Source organism: Hoplias malabaricus, chromosome Y, assembly GCF_029633855.1.
Source record: "Hoplias malabaricus isolate fHopMal1 chromosome Y, fHopMal1.hap1, whole genome shotgun sequence".
Classification (NCBI taxonomy): domain Eukaryota; kingdom Metazoa; phylum Chordata; class Actinopteri; order Characiformes; family Erythrinidae; genus Hoplias; species Hoplias malabaricus.
The window spans coordinates 2,279,951-2,306,934 of NC_089820.1; positions in this window are offsets into that span (position 1 = coordinate 2,279,951).

Here is a 26,984-nt window from a genome sequence, read left to right on the forward strand (position 1 = left end):
CACCTTTCACAACCATTATTGGCCTCTGCATTTTTGAGGTCAAGACTTTCCCAACACAGGCCAAAGGAGCCTCTCAAATTAACGCAGAACCCTTAGGGATATCAAGGCAATTTGGCTTGCCCTCTGTTCCCAGGAAGCAATTAAAATATTAGCTGAAGTTGTAATGGCATTCACACATATTGATATATAGGAGCGTCTGCTATGCATGAAATATTGAAAAGTTCCAGTATAACTTTGATAATAATACCCAAGGCTACAATAACCAATTTACCAAGTGCAATTACTTAAAATGATATCCCGCCTCTAACTTAAATGAACAGCTTTTCTTGGCCATATCATCTCACAGATGAACAGCACGGAGTGTGTGCTGTATAATTCAACACACATGCACTCCCCTCCATTTTTTGTTTGAGGGCTTGGGAACAGGTGTGAATGACTGTGATTTTGGTATTAAATTAAGTGAACTTATCTTCAGGCCTATGGAAATGTATTTGTGTCACACAGTAGAGAGAGAGAAAGAGAGAGAGAGAAAGACCCCTCAAAGCTTTGGCCTTTGGCATACTCTGACCTAAATCTACCTCTCTAGTTCATCCTAGTTACAGTACTTTCCTTGGAGAACATTTCATCTGAGGCGACTTGAAAACCCACTGTGCAAACTGTTTCTGAAAATCAGTTTTTAGTTGTAAATACCAATCTGCAAGGACATCTGTGACAACATACTGTGGATATTAGTTAGGAATGCCCAGACAGGCAAAATACAAAACACCTTATTTAGCCAAAATATGTTTAGTTACCATTTCATCCTGTGTTTTTTTTTTCCCTTCCTGAAATAAAGAATATAGAATATAATATCTGTAGGGAGTTGTCTACTTTTGCTGTATATATAGGTAATGAACTGTGCTCCATTTACTCCAGAGAATGCAGTTCCCCTGCATATTGTTTTATCTATTTATCTTTCAAAAAGATCTAAACAAGGAACAGTCTTATACTGAATTCTTATGATTTCACTGAAAAAAATTATTTTTAAATATAAACAGTGGCCCTGCAAGGTGTGTTCCTATATGACCCATGGTTTGACCCTGATCAGGATGAAGGGGTTGCAGAAGAATAATAAATGAATATAAAAAGTGTGACGTGTCTGATGCTAAAATTCAGACTGTTTAAACTGGCTGTTCTATTCTTTTTAAATGCTTCATTTGATTAATCTATCAATTTCAGTGACATTTCATTCTTTTATGTTAACAGTTATTAATGAATAATGTCTGTGTACTACATCTTAACATGCAGTAAACTGACCATGCTTGATCTCCATGGTAAGACAGGAAAGGTTGTGTGTGTGTGTGGGGGGGGGGGGGGGGGGGTTGACCTTTCTGACCAGTAAGTGTAGAAGATTCTCTGACCTTCACACCTGAGTATGCAGACATTGGGGGAGCATGTCAAGTGTCACACCTGTGCATGTGATACTGTACTTTGGTGTCACCTGCTGTCCCCTCAGCTGGGCCAAACAGATGTCAGCTGAAGATGATGATTCCGTGACAGAGCAGATGTCAATTGTTTTGTTTCCTGACTGCATGAACATGTCTAGACGTACTGTTGCTGCTGCATTATAATCACATAACATTTGCCTGTTGCAAGATTAATAGGTTTAGTTATATTGCACTATTTTTATTCCTCATGCTACTTATTATTAGTCTTATTACTACTTATTATTATAGTGCTCCCTCTGCACTCTTCTCTCTCCGCACTCTTTTTATGATTCTCCTAAAAATTTTCAAATATGCCTCAACACATCCACACCCACAAACATTTTCTATATAACTATAAATTAAAATATCCTCTAAAAAATACAAAAAGAACACCCTTAACCCTCTGAGGTCTAAGGGCATTTTTTCTCTATTTTTTTTCTTCTTAAATTGGCCTTTAAATGCACTTGATACCCAGGCTGCATGTCAGAATGTTCTGAACAGTCTCAGCTCTCTCTGTAATGAAGACCCATTTGACCTAGACCACATTGAAGAGAGATCATCTGGCTTTAGTGCAGAGATTTTGAAGTCCAATTTTAGAAATTCTTCACATCTTTGGTGAAAACATATATTTACTCTTGAGTATTCATTGGTCAGTTGCACACATAATGTAGACGAAAACACAAATATACCCAATACACACTGTGAGAGACACATGATGGGTATTGTGTGTGTGTGTGTGTGTGTGTGTGTGTGTATGTCAGCCCTGCTCATAGCTTCATAACTACAGGTGTGTTACATGGGAGCCTGGGATGGAATCAAAAATGCAGACCCCTGGATATTAGTCTGGATATGTCTGAACTGCATTTGTGTGGCAAAAATATGAATAAAAACTTGAATAAAAATTCACAGGTCCTAAAGGTTCAAGTATAGAATGTTTTTGAGTACATTGTCTACCTATAGTTAAACAGTAAAATGTAACATCTTAAATTTGCACAGGCCTCATTTTTATTTATTTATTTATTTATTTATTGGGACAGGCCATATGTTCTTATCCCTAGAAGAATCCCTGACAGAATATTTATACTTATTTGATTATGCCATGGGCGGCACGGTGGCGCAGCAGGTGGTGTCGCAGTCACACAGCTCCAGGGACCTGGAGGTTGTGGGTTCGATTCCCGCTTCGGGTGACTGTCTGTGAGGAGTTGGTGTGTTCTCCCTGTGTCTGCGTGAGTTTCCTCCGGGTGCTCCGGTTTCCACCCACAGTCCAAAAACACACGCTAATAGGTGGATTGGTGTCTCAAAAGTGTCCATAGGTATGAATGAATGTGTGTGTCTGTGTTGCCCTGTGAAGGACTGGCGCCCACTGCAGGGTGTTTTCCCGCCTTGTGCCCAATGATTCCAGGTTGGCTCTGTACCCACCGTGACCCTGAACTGGATAAGCGGTTACAGATAATGAATGAATGATTATGCCATGTTTCTTTCTTAACATTCTTAAATGTTTGAACGCAGCCCTGAAATGGATGAGATGAGATAAAAGTTTCAGTAAATCTTCTTCCTCTCCATCCCCACACACACACAAAGTCTATAAATTGTTTACAGTTTTGCTTAAATCTTATGTTGAATCTGTATTACTTATAACTAAACTTGCCAGGATTTTTGGTACTGAATATATAATGAAGCTAATTAAAAACGTCTCTATTGTTTCCTTCCATTGTACATAATAAGGATAAAGTTTAAGTATAAGATAGCGATGAGATAAGGCTTAAATAGCAAAGTTTTACTTAACGTTACAGTTAAACTAAAGTGCACAAGAGTAAGAGCTTTACCACAAAAAACAACACAGCTGTGATTGGGTCTAAGGCATTAGCTGACCGAGCACAGTCCTCAGCACTGAGCTGAACTTAATTCATCACAGGTGTCACTCACTGAGATGGCACCAGAAAAGAACAGGTCAGGCCAGTATTTGAATGAAGTTAAATTTGTCCTTGTTCATCTGTTGTATATTTGAATAACCTGTTAAATCTTAAATGGTGCACCAGAACCTATCTGCAACTCCAGTAGCTAGTGAAAAAGAGTACCACTGTTGACATACTGTTCATGTGTCACCTCCTGTTTTGCTCACAAGTCAGCCTTGCAAAGACATGGACACACACTATGCATCACTGCATGTGCACAAATGTAGTAGATGAAGTAGATCAACAGTTCTCTTTTCCTATTTATTTATAGTCCTCGACAGTCTTTCTGCTCTTGTCCCAAGAGAAAAGGAACAGTAGGAAACTTCTAATGTGCTTTATTGAAATTCAGAAACAAATTAACTTTATTTACTACATCAAATTTGTTTTATTTCAGTTTCTATCTCATTCATTCATTATCTGTAACCGCTTATCCAGTTCAATGTCACGGTGGGTCCAGAGCCTACCTGGAATCATTGGGCGCAAGGCGGGAATACACCCTGGAGGGGGCGCCAGTCCTTCACAGGGCAACACACACACTTTTAAGTCACCAATCCACCTACCAATGTGTGTTTTTGGACTGTGGGAGGAAACCGGAGCACCTGGAGGAAACCCACGGGGACAACACACCAAACTCCTCACAGACAGTCACCCGGAGCGGGAATCAAACCCACAACCTCCAGGCCCCTGGAGCTGTGTGACTGCGACACTACCTGCTGCGCCACCGTTCCGCCACAGTTTCTATCTCAGTTAGATAGATAGATAGATAGATAGATAGATAGATAGATAGATAGATAGATAGATAGATAGATAGATAGATAGATAGATAGATAGATAGATAGAGAGAGAGAGAGAGAGAGAGACATATTTTAGACCTGCTCATTGTTCACCTCAAACTTGCTTCACACTGTACTTTCCTTGTACAGTTCTGAACATTCCCATGACAATATGTCACAGTGTCAACTAGAGTATGATGTTCCACCATTCCCCCTTTTCTCAAAGTTTCTTCCCCATGTTGTGAGGGAGTTTTTCCTCCCTCTGTGACACTCACTTGGGGCTAGGACCCATACTTCTGTAAAGCTGCTTTGTGACACCAACTGTAAAATGTGCTCTATAAATAAAACTGAGTTAAACAGAAACAGAATATATGTACAGCACTTAAACTTTGCAGTCTTGGGAATTGTTCTTGACAGAATTTTTCCAAAACACATTCACTTTTTGGATCTTGTGTAATCCTTTTAAGGTGACATTTCATTTTATTGACACAAACACGTGGTAAATATGTTCCAGACAGCAGAATCAGATTGGAAAATGTATCATACAGATAAAATGATCAATCACAGAACTGCCTGCACTTTTAAGATCAAATGGTCTGGAAAATACGGTTTCTAGTATATATTTGGCACAACATCTGAGATCTATTGCCATCTGAATTGAGAGATATAAAAGAAGTGAAACAACTGAAGTAGGCACTGAAGTGTTGTGCACTTGATTTGTTGTGTCTCATCAAACTAAAATGAATTTAAACGTTAACAGATATTCTTTTTCTTGTAAAGTGATGCATCCATTTGAAAGTGTTCAGGTCCACAAAGTCAGGTTTTTTTTAGCTCTTAGTACTCCACTGTGGCTTGTAAGGCTCTGCAGTTAGATTGTACTAAGATACTGAAGGGCGTATCAGTTAACCTCATCCAACATTTCTTCTGTTCTTTTGGAAAGGCTTTAATTTATAAGATGGAACATTGCCAAGAGGATTTGATTGCATTCAGTAATGAGAATATTTGTGAGGTCAGGTACTGATAGGATTAGTTCTGGATCACAAATGCCAGTTCAATTTCAAAATAGACTGAATGAAGCTCAGTCCTCAAAGCAGTGACAATGCTTATTAAGTCCAAAACTCTAGGGCTTTACACCCCTCTACTAAACATTTGGCATTATGCATAGTGATCTTAGGATCATCATATATCATTTCATCCTTTTCGGAGGAGATTATCCAAGCTGTGTGTGCACAACTGAACATCTGTCACAAGTTGATGCACTTTAAAATAGCTACATTTACTTATTAGAAGGGATGTCTACAAACATTTGGATATCTAGTATATGTTTGTGCAGCTTTATGGAACTTTACAAAAGCATTGACTGCAGTCAAGTGTCTTATTTGATGGAACAAATTTACACTATGCTTGATGTCGAGGAGTGTTTTTTTCTCTGGAAAATAAATATGATGTTTTCAATTACATACACGTTTCATAAAGTTAAAGGAACACTGTGTAATATTTTTACATCAAAATTACAGTTTCTAAATAATTGTGATACTTTTTCTGACCTGTAATAGGGAGAGCACAACCTCTGATTTTGCTACTCCAGGCTCAGCACTGTAGGAACTGCACTATGTAACTTATGGTGGAGGGTAGGACAACAACTCTAACACCAGGGAGAGCTCCAGGAACAAAAACCTCAGATCCCCTAAAGGAACACTTGGTAAGATTTAAGAGAACCATCTTCCTTAGTGTTTGAAAAGCTAAGGGTCATGTGTAAACATTGTAGTCAAGACCTTGACAGATCTTACCATGCTTAAAGCAAGAGATAAAGAGAGGAACTGCACTCTTGCAGATATTTAAGAAAGATCCACTATACCCCACTTTAGCTCTCACACTTGGCAGTGAAGCTAGCAGGAAAGTTCAAAGACAGCCCTCCAAAATCTCAGATTCTCAGCATGTCTGTTGCCATTAATATCAACATGACACAATAGTAGATGTCCCATTTAAATCTGAGCTAATCTGGAGCTTGAATAATAAGTTACATATCTTTGAAAAAATTGTCAGTAGAATGGAATGCTCTGGAGCTACTGGCTAAAATGTAATAGATTTCTTCAACATTCTCTGGAGTAATGAAGCACCAGTAAACTAATGGGACAAGCTGTAAAAGTCTTTGTGATCCAAACTCTTCATTTAATAACAGCACCTGACAAGATGAATGATTATGTGACAGAATGCCATCAAAATCTCGCAGAAATTGTCCACTATCCAGTGTAACGGCTTCTTAGAAGGGCCTGCTACTGTCTCAATAAAACTTTAATTAACCTTGATTCTGGAATAAATGCTAGGGAAGAGTGTCTATGAGCTTTTGGCCTCTTAGTGTATCCTAACATAAATTATGCTTAAATAAAAACTGACAAAGTAATGATAATTACACTGAATTATGCTCAATAGTAATATGCTAAAAGTTTCATGATGCCTTTCTCAGTGAGTGAAAGGAGGCAATCAGCTGTGTCGAATATGAATAATTATTTATGAGTGCCTGTTCTGCATTTGTTTCCACTGGCCTGGTATTCTCATTTTGGGATTAATTATCTTTTAAAATGAACTTGGTTTGACCAAGCATAGGATGTGTAGACTAGCAAATCAGAATACATATAACGTATTATAAATTAATTAAAAATAAATAATGAATGTTCTATTGTTAAAATGCCATGGGTTGAAAATGTGTAATTTGCTGAATGACCGATGTTATGGGGTTTTAAGGGCATTCAGCCAAGAGAACACTAGCAAGATCAGACAATAATGTTAGAAAATTAATTTTGATCACAAAACCCACTCAAAACGTTTAAAATGTAATGGATGGAGTTCTATCATGGTTTCAGTGTATTTGACCTCTCTTGCCAACACTTGAGCTTGTGAACTAAAGACCATCTAAAATTGTGGGCAATCACATTCTCTCTGGTTGTTTACATTCTGAAGCGACACGCCTTTTAAGCAGAACGGTGTGTTTGAGGGGAAATAACAACTGTTGCTTGTAAGTGGTTAACTTGTCTGTAAGTTTATGTTCATTGTTAGAATTACCACAAAAACTAATTTGTAACTTGACTTGTTTAATTTTGTAGTACTTATGTTATTCCAGTTAGCCATTTCCCAAATTTGGAGACATTTCCACCTTAATTGATCCAAAACAGCAAACATAAGCCTATATTTCCCACCTATGGAGCAGTCATGAGCAATATTTTCATTAGGGTTTGTGCATTTCAATGTTTGGAGTTGAATGCCAGATGCCTCTGACATAAGCAGAGAGAGAGAGAGAGAGAGAGACTAGCCTAACAGACTGAGACAGTTTATCTTTACACTCATTTACAGAGACTTGGGCTTGCCAAACACATCAGACTAACTTTCAGCACAAAACATACTGGAGAGGTAGCAAATGGGGATAAAACATCTTCTGAATTTTATTTTTTTTAAAAAAAAAGTTTTTTATTTGATTACAATCGTGAAATACGCCTTTTGACAAGTGAATTTAAGCACATATGAATCTGCTCCAGAATATATCATGCTTAACTATGGACAATATGCAAGATGTGTGCACACAATTGAATGTCTGTGTCAATAATATGTTAAATTTGTAGTCATTAGAATCTTGATTATAAGGAGGGTCTACAAACTTTTGGACACATAACACTGTGTAGAAGTCTTAGGAACCTAGATTTATTATTGTCATTTCAAATAATAATAAAAAATTCTCAATAAGTATGGTGCTTGAAAAAATTATATAATTACAATTAATACAAAAACATAAATACAGAAAAATTATTTTCCCCCCTAAAAAGTAGTAGATGTGAGTTAATGTGAAGAACAAATTTGGTTTCCAGATGTTCTCCTGGATCGTTTTGTGTTGTTAAATCAACAGCACACTTGATTTAACACAATGACATATTTATTAACTAATAAACCTAGGTATTGGATGATAACTTCAAATAATACTGGACTGCCATTGTAAGAGGTCTGCCTGGGGCTGGGGCGAGGCTGCCTGCTAAGCCACCCCCAGTCACTAGAGGGAGACAGAGACACCCTTAATTTGGGGCAATTGGTTCCACCTGGGCTACTCCTACTTAAGGGAAGCCAACACACACCTCAGTGCTCAGTCTTGGGTTTCTCTTTTCAGAGTGCCATGCCAGTCTGGCCGGTAGTTTGGTAAAGGCTCTTGAGTTTACTCCTGGGTCTCTCTGTCTTCTTCTTCTTCTCCTCCACCAGAGCTTTCCCTCTGGTTTTTCTCTTGGGATTCAATATTTTCTTTTCTTTACCAATTTTTGGTATAAATAAATACATAGAAATAAGTTGTGTTCTATCTTGAATTTCTTTTGTCTCATCTTGTCCCTCCCTTTTGTTTTGGGAAACTCTCTTGCCTTTGTTTTCTTTTGCTCAAATCTGAGCTGATCAGTTTTCCCCTGACATCTTAAGTTTCTCTCGTGTTTCATTTTGTCTGTGTTCCTAACTTCCAGAGTTAGGGTTGTTTGTGTATCTCTGCACTTGAGGCCTATTTCTCTAGTGCTCTGTTGGTGGCTTGCCCTGTTTCAATCCATCCCTGGGTGAGCTGCCACATTACAGCCATGAGGAGAGATTTGGATAGGGTAAAACCAACACATTCACATACACAATATCACTACTTACTGTAATGTTATTTTTCTCTAAAATTAGGGGTTTTGTATTTTTTTTTTTAAGCAAATAAACTCACTGTTCAGATATATAGCTTTAAGTCAAATTCTCAGGTGTCTCTTTATAATATCCAGAATGTGATGACAAATGTGGTACTTAAATGTTCTCAGAGTATTTAAGCCAATATATTTAAAATATTATGTTGCTGCCATTTTGCAGTTTGGTGTTTAAAAGCACACGAGCATTGAAACTGAACAGATGTAATTTCATAAAGTATTTGGGATTTATATTATCAATTTATTTGCTTCTGTTGCAAACAGATGGAATAAAAACAGCCCCAGCCCATAGACAGTATGTAAACTATTAACAAAAATGCAGAGAATAATGGGTTAAAGATGCTGGGTGGCACTGAGACATTGCAGACTCTGTCACTGCAACACAGTTCCAGGATTTCCAATCCCCTCCTCGGGTCAATGTCTGTGAGGAGTTTGGTGTGTGTCTGCGTGGGTTTCCTCCCACAGTCCAAAAACAAATTTGCTAGGTGGATTAGCTGTGTGAATTTCTCCATAGGTGTGTGCAATTGTCTGTTATGGGTAGGCTTCAGGCCCACACTGATCTGCATAAAGTGGTTTCAGAAAATGAATGAATGGACAAACTCTGATTTTCCAATAACAATATAACAAACATTTCCAAATGAAATAATACTTACACAAATGAACCAGTCAGAGCATTTTTTATTAATGATTAATGATGACAAATGCTGAGTTTTATTTAGTGACAATTGAAATTATTGTAGAAAATCTTATTCTCTAACTTTAACCTTTTTTCAGTCTAACATCACAGGCTACATCACCATGGCAAAATAAATTTACTGTATGCCTAACCCACAATAAGCAAAACCATAGTGACAGTGCTGCTTCTTACCATAAGTCCTTTATTTTCTACATATTTACAGAGTACAATTCATTTTCCCTCTTTATTTGCTTCTCATCTTTTGCTGCTCATCATACGCATCATGAACACTGTTCAAAGAGTATCTGAACCACAGTTTCTAACTATTTCTCAGTGTGACCCCTTTTTGAGGTAATAAACATTTCATGCCCCTGTAACTCTAAGATGGCTTTAAGGAGATACTGTTGAAATCTGCTATTATATCTTCAGTACCAGTGACTGTTGGGGGTATTTTAGTACACTGGTCGGCATGTGACAATTATGCATTCATTTTAACTGGGACTGTAATAGATTACAAACCCATTACAATTTCTAATATGCAGCCAATAGAGAGATGCACGAAAAACATTTCTGTGCTAATGGAATGCAGAGAATCTGTGGTGGGAAATTTTTCACACACATACTAGTACACATACTACATTCCTTTTATTTCCTGTTTCTTACTGCCACACAGGAGAAATAATTGTGTGTCTTGACATAAAACACAACCTCCATCCGTCATTGCTTGATGAGGGCAATGTGTGGGTTTCTTTTTTTCTTTTTAATTTTTTTTTTTAGACACACTTATGACCTCTCTGAGACCTAAAAGGGGATGTATCCTGGGTAAAGAACACTTGAGATAACTAGGGATACAACCTAATAATTATTTTATTAGTTGACTAATATTTAGATTTGTTTTTTTACTAGTTGCTAAGTCAACGATTAAAGATTCCACAAATATTTTATGTGGAAAGGTGAGCTGCTGCTGCCTTTTAAGGTGGAATGTGGCGGATAAATTTTTTTTTTTTTTTGTGTGTGTAATAGCATCCTCAGGGTGATGCTCAAAGCCAGCTGTGCTTATTGGTCCAAAGCTACCATGGAATTTAGAAAGGAAAACCCTACATCACTACCTTCCATTGCCTGGGGCTAGAAGCTCTGGAATGTTGCGTTACTGCTACGCAGGAAATAAAGGCATGTTTTTTGGCGTGGAGAGCTAGTGAATACAGAGCTTTACCCATGTTTTAGGACCTTTTTTACTGGTTAGGCACCGCTCCTGTGAATGTAAGTGCTTTTAAAAGACAACATGAAGTGATGTTACTTTTACTTTGTGTGAAAAAATCAGTCGTAGTCATTGCTACTCTCAGCACTGTAGGAGGAGGATAGGAATCCATCCCTTCCCTCGCCCTCCCTACCAGTTTCGGTGACGAGAACACACTAAAGGGCAATGTATGCTTTTCTGTTGACCCAGTGTCATAACTTGCACAAGTTTGCTATGCCATTGTGAACTTTTATACTTGTGGGTTAGAGTCTGTCACTGTGCAATTACACCACCAAACCGCTAGGGCTGAATTCTTCAACTCTATGTAGTACACCATGTAGAGGTGAAGTTGTATTAGTTTTACAAATCTTTAAAGTGCACTATTTTTAGGGAGTGTAGTGTAGAGGAGTTAATATTTCTGGGCTTCTTTACTTGACTAACTTGTTCCATGTTCATCCAACTGCAGACCTATCACAGTCTGCGTAGATGCGATGAGTTACATTTCTGGAGAGGTGTACATCAGGATGAGTTGCCTACGGCATAAGTTCAACACAAGTATACTCAAGAGACAGTGACCTCCATTGGTTTGGAGGGGCAGCACCTTGGGTGTAAAGTTGATATAACATCATTCATTGTATTTCATATTTGGCCCTTCCTGCTGTGTTCATCAGTGTCAGAGTAATTAATGACATTCTATTACAAGACTGGGGAACTAGTGACACGAGTGTTTTCACCTACAATGTGTTAAGTATGAGTCTTGTTACAAAAATTATAATAGGATATTAAAGCCATAATACATCATGGTGCTTTTACTTTCGAGACTTAAGTACATTTGAAGGTAAATACTTTTTTAGTTACTCTACTTCAGTAAAATAATGTTGCAGCCCTAAATCTAAGCTCTAGAGAGATTAGCAAGTTAAACACTTTAACCACAGCAATTTTTCTGTTTTTCATCCAAAATGCTTATGTCCAACATAATTAACCTGTTGCCATTTTCCACTTACTCAAGCATCTTACCACATTACCAGGCTAAAATGTCACAATGTCACTTAAATGTTTTATTTTATTTTTTTTATTTTTTTTTTAGCATGACACAGACCTCATTTTTCTCAGATTTATTGCCAAATCAATTCTGATAGTTGTGAAGTGTTCTGATCTGAATTTTAAGAGACATTAGAAATATCTCTTAACATATGACTTGAATGAGAAAAACCAGATCAGGATTAATGTGGGTTCTCCCACCACATTTTCCTGGGCAGATATCACCATCGTTGTCGTCATCATCCACATACGTTTGCTCAGTGAACCTCTTCAAATCCTGATAGTATCACTGTTGCTCCTCTCCAAAACCCATACATCTCTCAGAGGAGTGCCAGCTGAGGCTGTAAATACTGCAGAAGCGAACAGTTGAGCCTCTTTCTCTTTTAACTTCCAAAGCATTACATTTATTTCAATGAAACCTGCTCATTTTGTTGCTTTGTCTACTACTGGTCACCACTGCTACCACTTTTATTGTGTTGTTCACATGGATAATACAACAGATGTTACAGACAGTGATATGCACCTACACGCCTTTTCAAGGAATCTTTACTTCATGCAGTCCAAAAAAAAAGCCTGACATGGAGTAAAACCTCAACATTTCTAAAGATATTAGCATACCTTCTTATATAATAACTTGTCTGAGCAGGATATTAGACGACTTAATTGTACTACATAATAATAAATGAAAAATGGTTAAGGTTGCTCCCTGGTACTAAGCAATAAGGACTAAGCAGCTCATGTTACTTAATACCTAGAGATGGCCTGGAAAATGGAATGAAAAAGAGAGGATGGAAAGAAAGGAGTATGCAAGTATTTAGAGAGGAGAGTTCTGCTGCACTGAGAAGGCAATAACTAACTTTCTGAAGGTTAATGTACTGTGATACATTTGCACAAACATTGTACTATGCTACCTGAAACAAACAGGTGACAGTGTAGACATGGTTTTATATGAATCTTAATATAAACTATAGTTAGCTTCTTCCTCATGTGCATATACGATATTATTATCAGAATACAGCCTTGAATATTTTGTAGAATATAGATCATTAATCTTTCATTTTATTGTTGCCATGATCTTTGCTCTCTGCAGTGGGCTACTTGAGATAACATTATCTCCATTACTGGATTTGCTAATCCCTTATGTTTATTGACATTGATGAATGAAGAAATTCTATCTTACAGAATTATATTAGGAGCTTAGTTGAGATGCCATAACAAACCACTAATGTATATGTAATATATATTGACCAACACTCAGGTCTTGGTTATTTTCACTGAACAGTTTTATTTCTGTATTTACATCTTATATATATATTTGTGTGTGTAATGAATACAATGTGGGCGGCATGGTGGCGCAGCAGGTAGTGTCGCAGTTGCACAGCCCCAGGGACCTGGAGGTTGTGGGTTCTGTGGGTGTTTGTTTGTGAGTTGGTGTGTTCTCCCCGTGTCTGCGTGGGTTTCCTCCGGGTGCTCCGGTTTCCTCCCACGGTCCGAAAACACACGTTGGTAGGTGGATTGGCGACTCAAGTGTCCGTAGGTGTGAGTGAATGTGTGTGTGTGTTGCCCTGTGAAGGACTGGCGCCCCCTCCAGGGTGTATTCCCGCCTTGTGCCCAATGATTCCAGGTAGGCTCTGGACCAACTGCGACCCTGAACTGGATAAGGGTTATAGACAATGAATGAATACGATGTGTTATTATCTACAACATTTCCACTTGTTTTCAACTTGTTAAAGAAGGGCAGGGAGTTCGTTAGAACTAATTGAATGACTGAGTATTTAGGGTTCCCTGGGGAGGCACAGTGAGCTGGTGTATGCAGCTACAACTTCACTTCCTTTGACTGAAGGAACATAATATTGACAAACTTGTTAACCATTCGTTAAAAATTAGACAATTCAAAATGAAGCAGAGATGTTTCTAATTTGCCAGCTCTTTTCTATTGCTAATGTTCCATTCTCCCCTCAGAGTTTGGTCTGACGCATTGTATTCTGTTTATGAGTGTGGCATTTGACGGAACAGGAGTTAAGATTTGTTACTAGTACTGCATGCCATCAGCTTGTGACTGCACCCAAATCCTATGTTAACATTGTCACTTGTATTCAATAGTTAATAGGAAACATTTATTAAATTCTGCAGAAGTTAAAGGATTTTTGTTAATAATAATAATAATAATAATAATAATAATGTTTAAAAAAAAAAAATACAATTCTACATATTGTTTCTCATACAAGGCTGCTTCCAAGGAAGAGAGTAGTGGTGCAGGGGTTTTGTTGAGTATGGGGTTGATGAAGGAGAATCTACTCGAGTGGCAGCATCTTAATAAAAACAGAAGGGAGCCTTGTGAAACAGTATCAATAACAGATTTATGTACCTAGTGCAAAGTAATGATGATTTTTTTTTTTTTTTAACCGTAAGTGTGAACGCTCCCTTTTGAACTGGTGCACACTAAACAAGCAGACCAAGACCGCCTGAGCAGGTGGGTCCCAGTCAGTTTCTAAATTAACTCTGTTGCAGATTATTTCAAATATGAAATACAATACGAATCAAGGCATCTAAACAAATCAAACACAGTAGGTGAAGTCCCAAGACGTAACAACACTTACACCACGAGGGAACAGAGTGCCTTAAAAACAATGAGCTTAGGACAAACCTCCTGAAGTCTGTCCATAGTGGACCTGCATTTTTGTGCAGTTGAGAAACTTCTGGCACTGTTTTGATTCCTTTTCCATTTGCCACCTTTTGCTGTGTTTCCAATTGGAAAAACTACCTCACACACAACCCTGCTGAGTGTAATAAGCCCAGTTGACTATTCAGTTGATTACTCTTTTGCATGCTTTGGTTTAATTGTAAATGTCAGTGTGAACTCCAACCAAACCAGGACTGAAATGTAACAATATATTTTCTTGTTTGGTCTGGATTACAAGTCTGAACTCCTCAATATCAACATTGTTTTCTACACTGACATTAAGAGAAAAGAAATAAATTATTTAATCAAAGTATTAGAATAAAAAAATACAAATATATTTTTAAAGCATGTTGCTGATAATTCTTGTCTTGTTAAATGCCTATAGGCTTGGTTTCATGAACAGCTTTCAGTCTCAGCACTGATTTCTTCAGTGAAGGTGGATGCCTGAGAACTTAATTTCTTAAAACAAAAGTGAATTTAAGGTGCTGCTAAATTGAATGAAACACTTGGCCTGCACTCATGTCCCCATACGTTTTCAAAGCAAAGTTACATTTTAGAATAAATTGTAACTGTCTGTAATTACAGAACTGTAAACAAGCAGCAGCAAGAGATTTTATTTTCAGAAAACTACGTTCCTTGTATAATACACATTTTACATAAACGTCACAAAAAATAACAATTTATTGCACGAGACATCCATTTTGTCCACTATAATCTAAACTTATTTAGAATTTTATAGAACTTTTCTATTCTGTTGTTTCGTCATGGTTGTATTTTTACCTGATCTGGAAAACAAATAGCAGAAGTGATATTTAAATTTCACAATGCAGTCATAAAATGGCACAAATCCACTGGTGCTGCTCTATGATGTAAACTGAAATTGGCAGGCAGTATGAGATGAGAAAAAGCAGCACTGTGTTAACAGGTTGATATTTTAAAGCTCTTTTATACGTTTACAGACACAATTAAATTGTGCCTCCAGGTTTAGTTCAGCAGCATATTGAGCATTTAGTGCTTATCAGAAATAAGGGATTCATACCATATTTTTTAAGGCTATTCTTTTGAATTCATAAACAGTTTTAGGCTCTGGATTAGTCCAGCTATATTTAACCATTTTCCCACATGTCCTAATTTGTACAGTATTGTAAGACCAAGAATTTCATAAACTAACAAATCAGTCAGTGGTTCAGTTTCCTTTCTGAAAACAGAAATCTGAAACCTGCTCCTTTTGGGATGCTTTCTTTGACTTGGATGGTGGTCCTACTGGTTTCTGAGGAAGATGATACAATAGGGTGGGCACAAATGCTTGTTTACCAATGTGACAGCAGTTGATTAGGCAGAATGAAAGGAAACAGGTGGGGGTGCTTTCCTTGTAGGCCTAGTTTAACAGTGTAGCTTAACAAACAGCCTTTATTTGACAAAGAGAACCTCTGGGCTTGTTTTTGGCTTTCCACTGAGAAGCACCAGAATTGTGCATTTTAGATGGAGACGATAACAACAACAACAACAAAAATGCACTACAATAAGGAGACGGAGAATAAGGGGGGAAGTAGATGATGCCTATTCTAGTCAGAGACTGAGCTAGGCTAATAGTAGGTTGTCAGCAGCTAATGCAGGCCTTCCTTCCACCTCCAGCTGAGCACATGTCTTCAGATCCTGCTGCTCTGCATCCAGGGTCGCATAATTAGTGCAAAGTTATCCAAACTATTATTATGGCATGCTATTCTGTGGGTGTGAAATAATTGCAAGCACTCTGGCGTACACAGGAGAGGAACAATCAAAGCCATGGAAATGAGACACTGCATAAATTAGTTTCCTGCGTCACTACTGGCCAGGACACATCAACTGACTACAGATCAAAGGGAGCAAGGAGCCACTCACGAAGGTGAGCTCTTTTTGAGCTCAGAATTAAGCACACTATTCAGTGGAATGTTTATGGCTGATTATTGTATGACAGTTCTGTGCTGGTTTACTTAGGATTGAAAAATTATTATTTATTTATATTGTATTATCACTTTTTTTAATTCATGCTACACTAGCAAAAGAAATAAAATCAATTAAAGTTGTGCATTTGAAGTATCTCTCTTTGAAATCCATGAAAAATAGGTAGACTTTGTATGATTGATAATAAGTAAGTTTGACGTGCATGCATTTCTAAGCTCCATTCTTGAAATGATATTGCAGTTGGACAGTGACACCTTTTCATAATCCTGCAATGAGCTTCACCACACAACACTCATTATGGTTTATGGTTAGGAGATCTACAAGACCATCCAAGATGAAGACTACCTTTACTGGGCTCTTTCTTTCCCTTGCCACCATTTCTTGCAGTCCATTCTTCACCTTCCATGGAATTAAATCAGCACAGGTCTGGAGTCATGAAACTCTAGCGGTTGAGAAGGATCTATTCTCAGCATCTGTAAAGTACATTTTAGTTTAATTACAGCTCCCCAAAGGATAAAACCTGATGCATGAAGGGGATGAAAAGAACAGATGATGGAGAGAAAAAATACATGTCAGAGTATGGGGCATGGAAGGTAAGGACATTAAGTTGTGTGGGTGTGGGGGCGTGTACTTGAATTTCTGATAACCTATTGAAGAAGAAGGAAATAGGCCAAGCTAATTCTGCATCAACGCCTCAGGATTATGAATGGTTTATCTTTCATGAATGAAAATTAGGGCAGAGGATCTTTTCATCAATCTGGATGAATCATGATGATAATGATTAATTAATTTTCAGAGCAAATGGAGCTTGCCCTCAGTAAAGCAGGTTAGGTTTCAGTTGACCGGTTCCAGTAAATCCTACTTTGTTAAATTTAATTGTGTTTTCTTTTTCAGTTTATTCATTTGTGCATTTCTATACACTGCTGGGAGCTAAGGATGAATCATCAGAACATGCACTGCTTTCTTTTGTATTATAAGAAAACCACTGTAATTTCTTAACTCTTACTCTGCCGGTAGATTCAGTAAGCCAGTATATTCAAAAAGGAAAAAATATCATAGAATATTACTGTTACCATGGAAACATATCTTTTCCCCCTCCCAACCTCAGATGTCAAAATCACATTACAACATTTCCAGGCCATGCTGTGCTTCAATGCAAAACAATTTGGAATAATACATTCCTTTCTTAAGAAGACTTTAAAAGTCATATAAAGTTACTGAAAGGGAACTTGATGGGGTGAACAACACATACTGCAAATAAAAAAAAAATAAAATAAAAAATTCTCTTTGCAAAGTGTAGACTGAAGTTCTCTACAGCCCTAATGTTGAATAAAGAGTCATATCGCTGTTTGGGACACATGCTTTCCCAGATGCTGAGGTAATTGTTAAGCACTGAAAGCAACGCTTAAAGTGCAATCTGCAGCTAATTATTGTAATTTATATGTGCTCTGGAACACCCCTCGTCATTTGAGCTGAGTGGCCATAGAAACATCAGCACTGAAAAATGTCAGACACATTTGGATGCAAGTGGAGCGCACTCAGGCAGCGAGATCAACAGTGTTTCACTGCTTGTTAACAGATTAGGTGGAATTTTCTTGTTTCGCATGTCTTTGACAGCATCTATAATAATGCTGCATGAGAAATCAGGCAGAGATGAAAACTCATAACATTGACAATGAGTCTTATCTCCAGAGTTACACAACCAAAATAACATGCTTATCAACATGGTAGACCAGGGGTAATTAATTAAAATTCCAGTTAGATGTCCAGTTAGAGAAAATGTTCCCAAGCCAAGGTCTGGAACATAATGTATAACTTGCATTATGATCAGTGCTATATCCGGTACAATAAAATTGCCTTAATTATAGCATAATTGTATGTAGTGAACAACTTGATGTCAAATTAAACTACACTTTCTATTATATTTCAGTGTAGTTTAACAACATTTATTAATAATTCTAAATAACAAATACTCTAAAATGTCCTTTACTCATTTCAAGTAAAATTTGCATATTTTAAATAAAGTCCATTATGTTGTAGTTGCAGTTGACGTAACTGCTTTTCCATAAACAGCAATATGATTAGCTCTTATTGCTGAAGGGTGGGACTTTATCCATTAACAGCAAGCTGATTGGCTCTTAATGCTGAATGATGGGACTTTACCTGTAAACAGAATCCATGTTCAGAGTTATAAGAATTTCAACAGGTAATCATACCCTTCTCATTAAAGTTTGAGTTTTAATTCTCACAACACTATTGTCCCGAAAGTGCCTTAAATGAGCTTTTATCATGTCCCTTGAGCTGTTTTTACTGGCAGCACGACAGCGGTGTCTGGAGCCCTGCCCTGTATGTGTTGCTCATTCGAGTCACAGCGCTCATCATAATTCACAGATCTGATTGGTTGAGTAGTTTCACATGTGATATTCAGAAAAGCATGCGATTAATCTGGCAATTTCCTGGAGTGATAAAACTGAATCGTAATTGAAAAGTTATGCCATTTAAAACAAACACTCTGTTCAAAATTAAATAGCCTAGTTACAGGTCCTTGTCCGGATAAGACAGCGTCTGGGTCCCCACCTGGACCTCAATCAGCCGATTCATGACCCCTGTGGTAGGCTAATGTAGTGTCACAAAAAACAATGTGCTGTAATTGTTGTGTTGTTTATAATACCTGAAAAACTTTAATTTTATTAATTTTTTATGGTATAGTTTTTACATACATTTATAGACACCCTTGTAATTGGTGAATTTATTTGCTTCAGTGTGCACTCATTGTGTCACTGTCTTTTCTTTGCCAGTGATGCTGCTGTTGCACACCATGCCTGATCTTCCTGCTCTTGAATATAACTAGTCATCATTCACCTTCTCTCTGGTAATGTGGCCTTACTAAAGGCTTTCCACAAATCATCTTACCCAAGGCCTGCTCTTCCACATTGCACTTGGCTAATCACATTCCTTGGCTCTAATGAGCTCTTGGCTATATGCACCGCCATTTGTGGATTCCACTCCCTTCTCTTTTTTGTGACAGGTGCTGTTGCTTTTACCACTGCATCCTTAGATCCTGACAAACTCATCATCTCACAACTTACCATTGCGCATTTAAATTTCTCAAATAAACTTGAGTGGTAGCTCCAGTACCTCCCTCTTATATACCATGCCACACTGCTTAAACAATGCGGCACCCCTAGTCACTTCCTTATAGCCTTGTTCATAACTTTTTCCATTCTTTCTACTTCTGTGACTGGAACTGTCAACAGCTATCTAGTACGAGGCAGTAAGCTAACTCTTCTCTGGTCTGTTCACTACCCTAGGGATAACTTCTCCTTCCATCACAAAAGTTTCTTGAACAAGTTTTACTTTGACAATCGACAGACTTATTGACTTGCTCGGTTTAAATTTCATCCTAGTCAACTTTAGATTTTCATTTAACTTCTCTAGCAACCGCTGTGTGCAAGGCACAGTAGTCATCAGGTATTCCCCAACTGGGGGGAGCTGAAAACCATCACGCAACCTCTCCCCACCTACGACATACTTAGAGGCTCTAATTAGTACCTGCATTGCCATCATAAACACTAATGGTGAAATTAGTACATCCAGCCATTATACCTATTTCTAATTGCTGCCATGATGTAACAAATTCTTCTGAACTAAAGTAATACTTAATATCCTCAAAATATGCTTTAACCAGCCTCGTAACATTGTCTGGCACCTGGAAGAACTCAAAAGCTTTCTACATATGTTTGTGTGGCACTGAGCCAAATGCATTAGCGAAATCTAAGAAAATGATATGTAAATCCTACAATTTTTCTTTGCTGTCTGAATCTGATGCTAGATCATGCTGCTATGTTCCAGACATCCTGCAAAGCCAGAAATCCTTGCCTTTTGTACTGATGTATAAATGAATGTGTTTGTTTTCAAATAAGCATCCATTCTAAAGAATATCTTACCCTCCCCATTAAGAAGACTTGTAAGCTGAAACTGTTCTAAACCCACAGCATCTTTCTCCTTGGGTACAAGGATACCACCTGCTCTACACCAGTCATTTGGAATGATCCGTTTCTTCCATACTATGACCATCAACCGCCACAAAAACTTCAAGACCTCAGATACATATTTGTACACCGTTAAGTGTACATTTGTATACAGCACACCATTAAGCCTTGGAGCAGGACCTGCCTTTGCATAATGCACCACATCTTGAACCTCACTCCATATTGGTGGGCTAACCTCCATTTGCCAGTCTATTTTACCTAGTGGTGGAATATCTTGTAGCAACTCTAGCTTCTCTGCTTTATCCTTATCACTATGAACATTATTGAAATGCTTCTCTAATTCCCACTTTCCAACTTTTATACTCCCAGATTTCTCCTTACCAAATAAGTTCTTCACAAAATTAAAAGGGTTCTAAATAAGGCTGCACTAGCATGTTTCTTTTTTCCATCTTTTCCTCAGGTTCTCTGCTCTTCTCAATACTGCCAACCGATCATTAAGCTCTTTCTGTAGTGCCTTAATACCCTCTCGTTCCTCTTCCTCTACTCACCTCCACTGTCTTTTAAGAGCCCTTGACTCTTGAATTAGTTTATCTATTTCTACTTGCCATATTGACTTCACTATGTCTTGCCCCCTTTCCATTTCCTGCTACCTACCAAAACAATACCAAGAAGTATTGGAAATAGATCTGTAGTTTGATTGCTCGCGGGGGTCAAAATTGGGTTTCTTTATTGAAGGATTAACCACTGCTAATTTAAATGTTTTCATACATGGCAAAGGCTGAGAAATTAGTTTATCACCATCAATATAGGCCCAATTATCTCTTGCAACATTTCCTGAATGTAAAACTTAAGATGTCTAGCTTCCATTCTGATCAGAATAGGTACTGACTGTATAAAACTGTGGGTTGGTTGGGGTTTACTGTGGGTCAGGATTTCTTTACACAAAAAATTTCAGTTTTTTATTAATAAATATAACAAAATCATTACGCAAGACTGATGGCTGAGTCTCCAATTAGTAACATTTGAACTTTTCTATTGTCCTCTGGGCAAGCAAATATGACTGATGGTAATTATGGAAGCAATGTATATAAGGAATGTAGCTTAGAAATGTGATACTGGTTTTGAACGTAGGAAGTGTATGCCTTTATGTTTGAAACATTCTCTCTGTCTTACTCGCTTTCACACTCAAACACACACACACACACACACACACAGCTTTTTTAGGAAGTGGTTCATTTAGATACAAACAATTAACCACATGATAAAACGTGTTTGAGATTTGAAAAGAAAACCTTGTCCTTATCACAATTTGTCAGTGCTTTCCAAGAAATTAACGAGGTCAAATCATCATCAGTTCAGTTCCTTCTGAGCAAAGAGAACCATAATACATATTCACATTAGCTAGGGCTTTGGATGGGGGAAATTGGGCAACAAATGATTGTATGATAAAACCAGGTTCCCTGTTTTAAAACTTTATTTCAAGCACTTTCACATTTTGTCCTTGTCATAAAGTATTCAACAATGCTAGAAATCATAGCCAGCAAACACAGCTTCTGTTAATGTCCTTGTTTGTCTTGTGACAGATGTCTCTTTGTGGTGTAACTTAGAATATGCCAGCAGAAGGTATCAGTCCAACACCATGGAGAAAAGGTAGTGCATTTTTGTCAGAGTGAGTTCCAAACTGATTTTTTTTGTTTGTTTGTTTGTTTAGGATAACTACGAAGTGGTGGATAAAAGACTCTTTTTCTGGTGTTCTATCACAGACACAACTCCCAGTTCCTCTTGGTATTAATTTTAGATAGAGGAATGGCCTCTTTATCTAATCCTGTGAGCTCAGGAAGCACGCTGTTTCTTTGCCTATTTTAGCTGTAATAAATGCTGGGCTGAAGTGAGGTACAGCGTCATTACACAAAGACTGTTTTTAAAGTTTATCGCACAGATTTATTCCTGGCCTGTAGCAATTGTTTCCTAGCAACGATTTGAAGAGCCATTGCACTACCTCCCACAGTCAAAGCTCTACCTGAGGCCTGCATTCAGATAGAGCTGATGTAGGTATAGATTCCACATAATACTTAGATAGTTACAAGACATAACCAGGTAAATTAATTCAACTCTCAGCACTTTATTCCCTTCTCCACAAGCCTCCTTATATTATAAATGTCAAATCAGCCACAACACCAATCTAGACTCATGTCCTTGGCATCTGGATTCAGAATGATTTTGCTGTGGAGTTAATTGTAGTGGCTCAGGCTGCAGAACAGATATAACAGAAGGCTACTAATTAAGACCAAATATTAGTCTCTGCAATTCCTTTTCTCACTGAAATAAAATATATCCACTCCCCATCTGTCCAGACACTTGGATATGAATATTAGTGCTAAGAAAAAACAGTGCTAAGACAAAACAGAAATTACAGGCTAATAATTAGAACATTTTGAATGATATTATACACTATATTGCCAAAAGTATTTACTCACTCTCTCAATTAATAGAATTCAGGTGTTCCAATCAGTTCCATAGCCACAAGTGTATAAAACTAAAAACCTAGGCATGCAGACTGCTTCTACAAATCTTTGTGAAAGAATGGGTCATTCTCAGGAGCTTGGTTAATTCCAGTGTAGTACCGTGATAGAATGCCACCTGTGCAACAGTTCAGTTGTGAAATTTCCTGACTACTTAATATTTCACAGTCAACTGTCAGTGGTATTATAACAAAGTAGAAACGACTGGGAACAACAGCAACTCATCCACGAAGACGTAGGCCAAGTAAAATTACAGAGTGGGGTTAGCAGAGTGTGCATAGTGTGCAGAGGTCACCAGATAGTTCCAGTGAAAGGAATTTGTAATGCTTCATGCTAAGTGATTTTTGGAAAATTTCATGCACCCAACTCAGAGATAGGGACTCAAGTCTGAGACTCAGACTTGAATCGCACTTAAAGGAGCAATCTATAAGATAGTTACTGTACTTGGTCATAAAATGTCCAGGGTGTGTGATCATAGATAAAGGAAACAGTCAAAGCTAAAACACTGTTTCCTCTCGTAGCATTGCTGAAGCAGTATATTCTCTTTGAGAAGTGCCAAGTCCAGAGCGGATCTCCTGTGATCCAGCCCTCTATTGTCCTGCCTATGATCCTGCCTTCTGTGCATTAATTTTACAGTCCAAACTCACTGCTGCTAGATCTATATACATAGTGTCTTGCAGCCACGAAATTACCAAGTGATGTTAATGTTAAATTTTACCAGACCCCAAAAGCCCCATTGCCATGACCAAATGGAGAGGAAATATTGGTCTTTTATTTAAGATGGAGGCAGTTAAGAAGCAGCAACACAGAATACAGCCAGAGCTGGCAAATTTTCTGCTTAACAGGTAACAGCAAATCATTTCTGATAGAAAATATAGAAGTACAGACACCTATGTAAAGATTAAGAGTAGTAAACGCCATAGGTTGTGTATTTTATATAAAGAAAGTGAAGCATAGTGATGTCTGAAAGGTGTCATGATTGTGTTTTGTGTGTGTTATATGAAGAACTTAAATAATGACTGAAAGGTGTAAATAGCATTGTTTGTTTCAGATTCATTTGTGTTCCTCTGTGGTATGTGTATGTTTTAAACAAGTTAAGGAGTAAAAATTGTGCTTGAAAAGACTTGCGAATTCACTTATTTTAAGTGGAAAGGAGAAATCAAGCTTGATAGTACATAGCAAATATAAGAACTTCTGTAGTAGGTAAATGGGCGTCACGGAGGCGCAGCAGGTAGTGTCGCAGTCACACAGCTCCAGGGACCTGGAGGTTGTGGGTTCAATTCCCGCTCTGGGTGACTGTCTGTGAGGAATTGGTGTGTTCTCCCTGTGTCCGCGTGGGTTTCCTTTGGGTGCTCCGGTTTCCTCCCACAGTCCAAAAACACACGTTGGTAGGTTGATTGGCAACTCAAAAGTGACTGTGAGTGTGTGTTGCCCTGTGAAGGACTGGCGCCCCCTCCAGGGTGTATTCCCATCTTGTGCCCAATGATTCCAGGTAGGCTCTGGACCCACCGCGAACCTGAACTGGATAAGTGGTTACAGACAATGGATGGATGGATAGTAGGTAGACATTTTAGTGACATGATGTACACTTGGTTGCATGTTTTAAATGGATAAAATGGAAAATAAGAAGTGTTTCAATATGGGTTTATAACACCTAGTGCTAGCTTTAGCTTCGCATAGCTGTTTAATGTGGAAACAAGTATACAATAAGAAGCTGGAGAATAACGCAAATAAGACTCTTAAATGGACCCATTTAAGGTGGAACTAAATGTTTGAATACTAAAGTTATGAATAAGAAGCAAGGATATGCCTCCTAAAATGACATTAATCATTTAAGGGAAAATAACACCAGCTTTGTCTAGTCAAAATTTTTGAGGTGGTTTAGAAAGTAAATTCTTGTAAATACAGAGAAAATGGCAGCAGCTTTCAATTTTTACCTTTCATTTAAGTAGGTAAATATTTAGTGACATCACATATAATTGGTCTGTGTGTTTTAAATCGATAAACTGAAATAACAGTTTCCTTAAAAAGTTTCAAAATCTATAGCTCGTAAACGGACACATGTAATGTGGAATGAAATGTTTGACTATGAAAATTGTGAATAAGAAGCAAAGTTCTGTTTTTTTTTTTATGGTAGAAGGGTAAATCGATAAGTAACACCAGCCTTGTCTTGTCAAAATATTTAAGGTGGGCTTGGCAAGTAAAGGCTTGCAAAGTCAGGGAAAGCGGCCTCTCATTCACATTTTTTGTCTTTTTCTTGGGTAGGTAGATGTTCTACTGGAATGATAAAGTTTTCTGTGTAAATATTTTGATAATGGGTGCATTCTTTTTAGCTATTATGACCCAAACTCGTCTATTGCTTGTTCAGTTTTCCCCAAACTGGCAACCTAGTCAAGCTTCATGTCTGGGATGGAGGGGGAGTAGGCAATTGTTGCTCAAATGCCCTCAAATGACTCTGACTTGACTTGGACTCAAGAGTCATGAACAACTTTGTTTAATGTTTTGTTATTATCCATCCATCCATTATCTGTAACCGCTTATCCAGTTCAGGGTCACGGTGGGTCCAGAGCCTACCGGGAATCATTGGGTGCAAGGCAAGAATACACCCTGGAGGGGGCGCCAGTCCTTCACAGGGCAACACACAACTCATACATTCACTCACACTGTTAAGTCGCCAATCCACCTACCAACATGTGTTTTTGGACTGTGGGACAAAACTGGAGCACCCGGAGGAAACCCACGCAGACAACACACCAAACTCCTCACAGACTGTCACCCGGAGTGGGAATCAAACCCACAACCTCCAGGTCCCCGAAGCTGTGTGACTGCGACACCTACCTGCTGCACCACTGTGCTGCCCGTTTGTATATCTTTGCGTATATCTTTTATGTTAATTTGGTGACCTGAATTCAGTTCCTTCCCTGTCATGTGCATCGTAGCACATGCAAGCAGCGACAGAAATCACCATGGCAGCGGCAAATTCACCTGTGAGTTGAGCCTTTTGTCTTTAAATTTTGGATTTTTATTTATAGTATTACATGAAATAAGCATATAGGCTGTATATTTATTTGTAGTTATCTGGTTGATTTAGCCAACTGCTGTTTATTTTTGCTATGCTCTCTGCAGCAAAGCACCACCTACCGAGTTAAAATGACAAACGTTTTATTTTTATTTGTTGTTTATTAAAAATAAACATCACATTTAACAGTAAATTAATGTCAACTTACAGTGGTATATCCCAAACTGGCCCAAGGCCCCCTCAGCAATGTGTTCCCCACCTGAGAGTTCATGCACAAAGATGATTTCCACCAAACGCGGTAAACGTGCCACGTGAGACTCCACGCCATGCACAGTAACCTCCTATATTAAACAATCAGGCCAATTCCATAAAATGATATTAAAAATCTGTCATGCACAGACCTCTACAAACACTGAAATATTGTATGCATGAGGCGCCTGGCCTAGACAGCTAGGTAAAAGATGCTAAACACGAACAAATCCATGGAAATAGTGGATAACCCATAGTGCAGAAAAAAACAGCTAAAATATTGCAGAAATACAATATGTAAACTTAAAGCATTTTTGTGGGTTTCCTCACATTGCACTGAAATATGTCATTCATGCTTTTCAACCATAAGAGACTTGACTTGGACTTGCAAAAATGTGACTTGAGAACATCTCTGCTCCAACTTTGTGGAAACAGTTTGTGGATGGCCCTTGCCATTCCAACATGTCTGTGCACCAGTGCACAAAGCAGGTCCATAGACATGGATGAACACATGGATGAACGAGTTTGTTGTGGAAGAGTCCTGCACAGAGTCTTAACTATAAACCTGATAAAACACCTTTAGGATGAATCAGTGCGGAGTGTGTGAGCCAGGCTTTCTTGACCAACATCAATGTAGGACCTCACAAATGCGCTTCTGGAAGAATGGTCAAAAATTCCCATGAACACACTCCTAAACCTTGTGTAAAATTTGAAGCTGTTATAACTG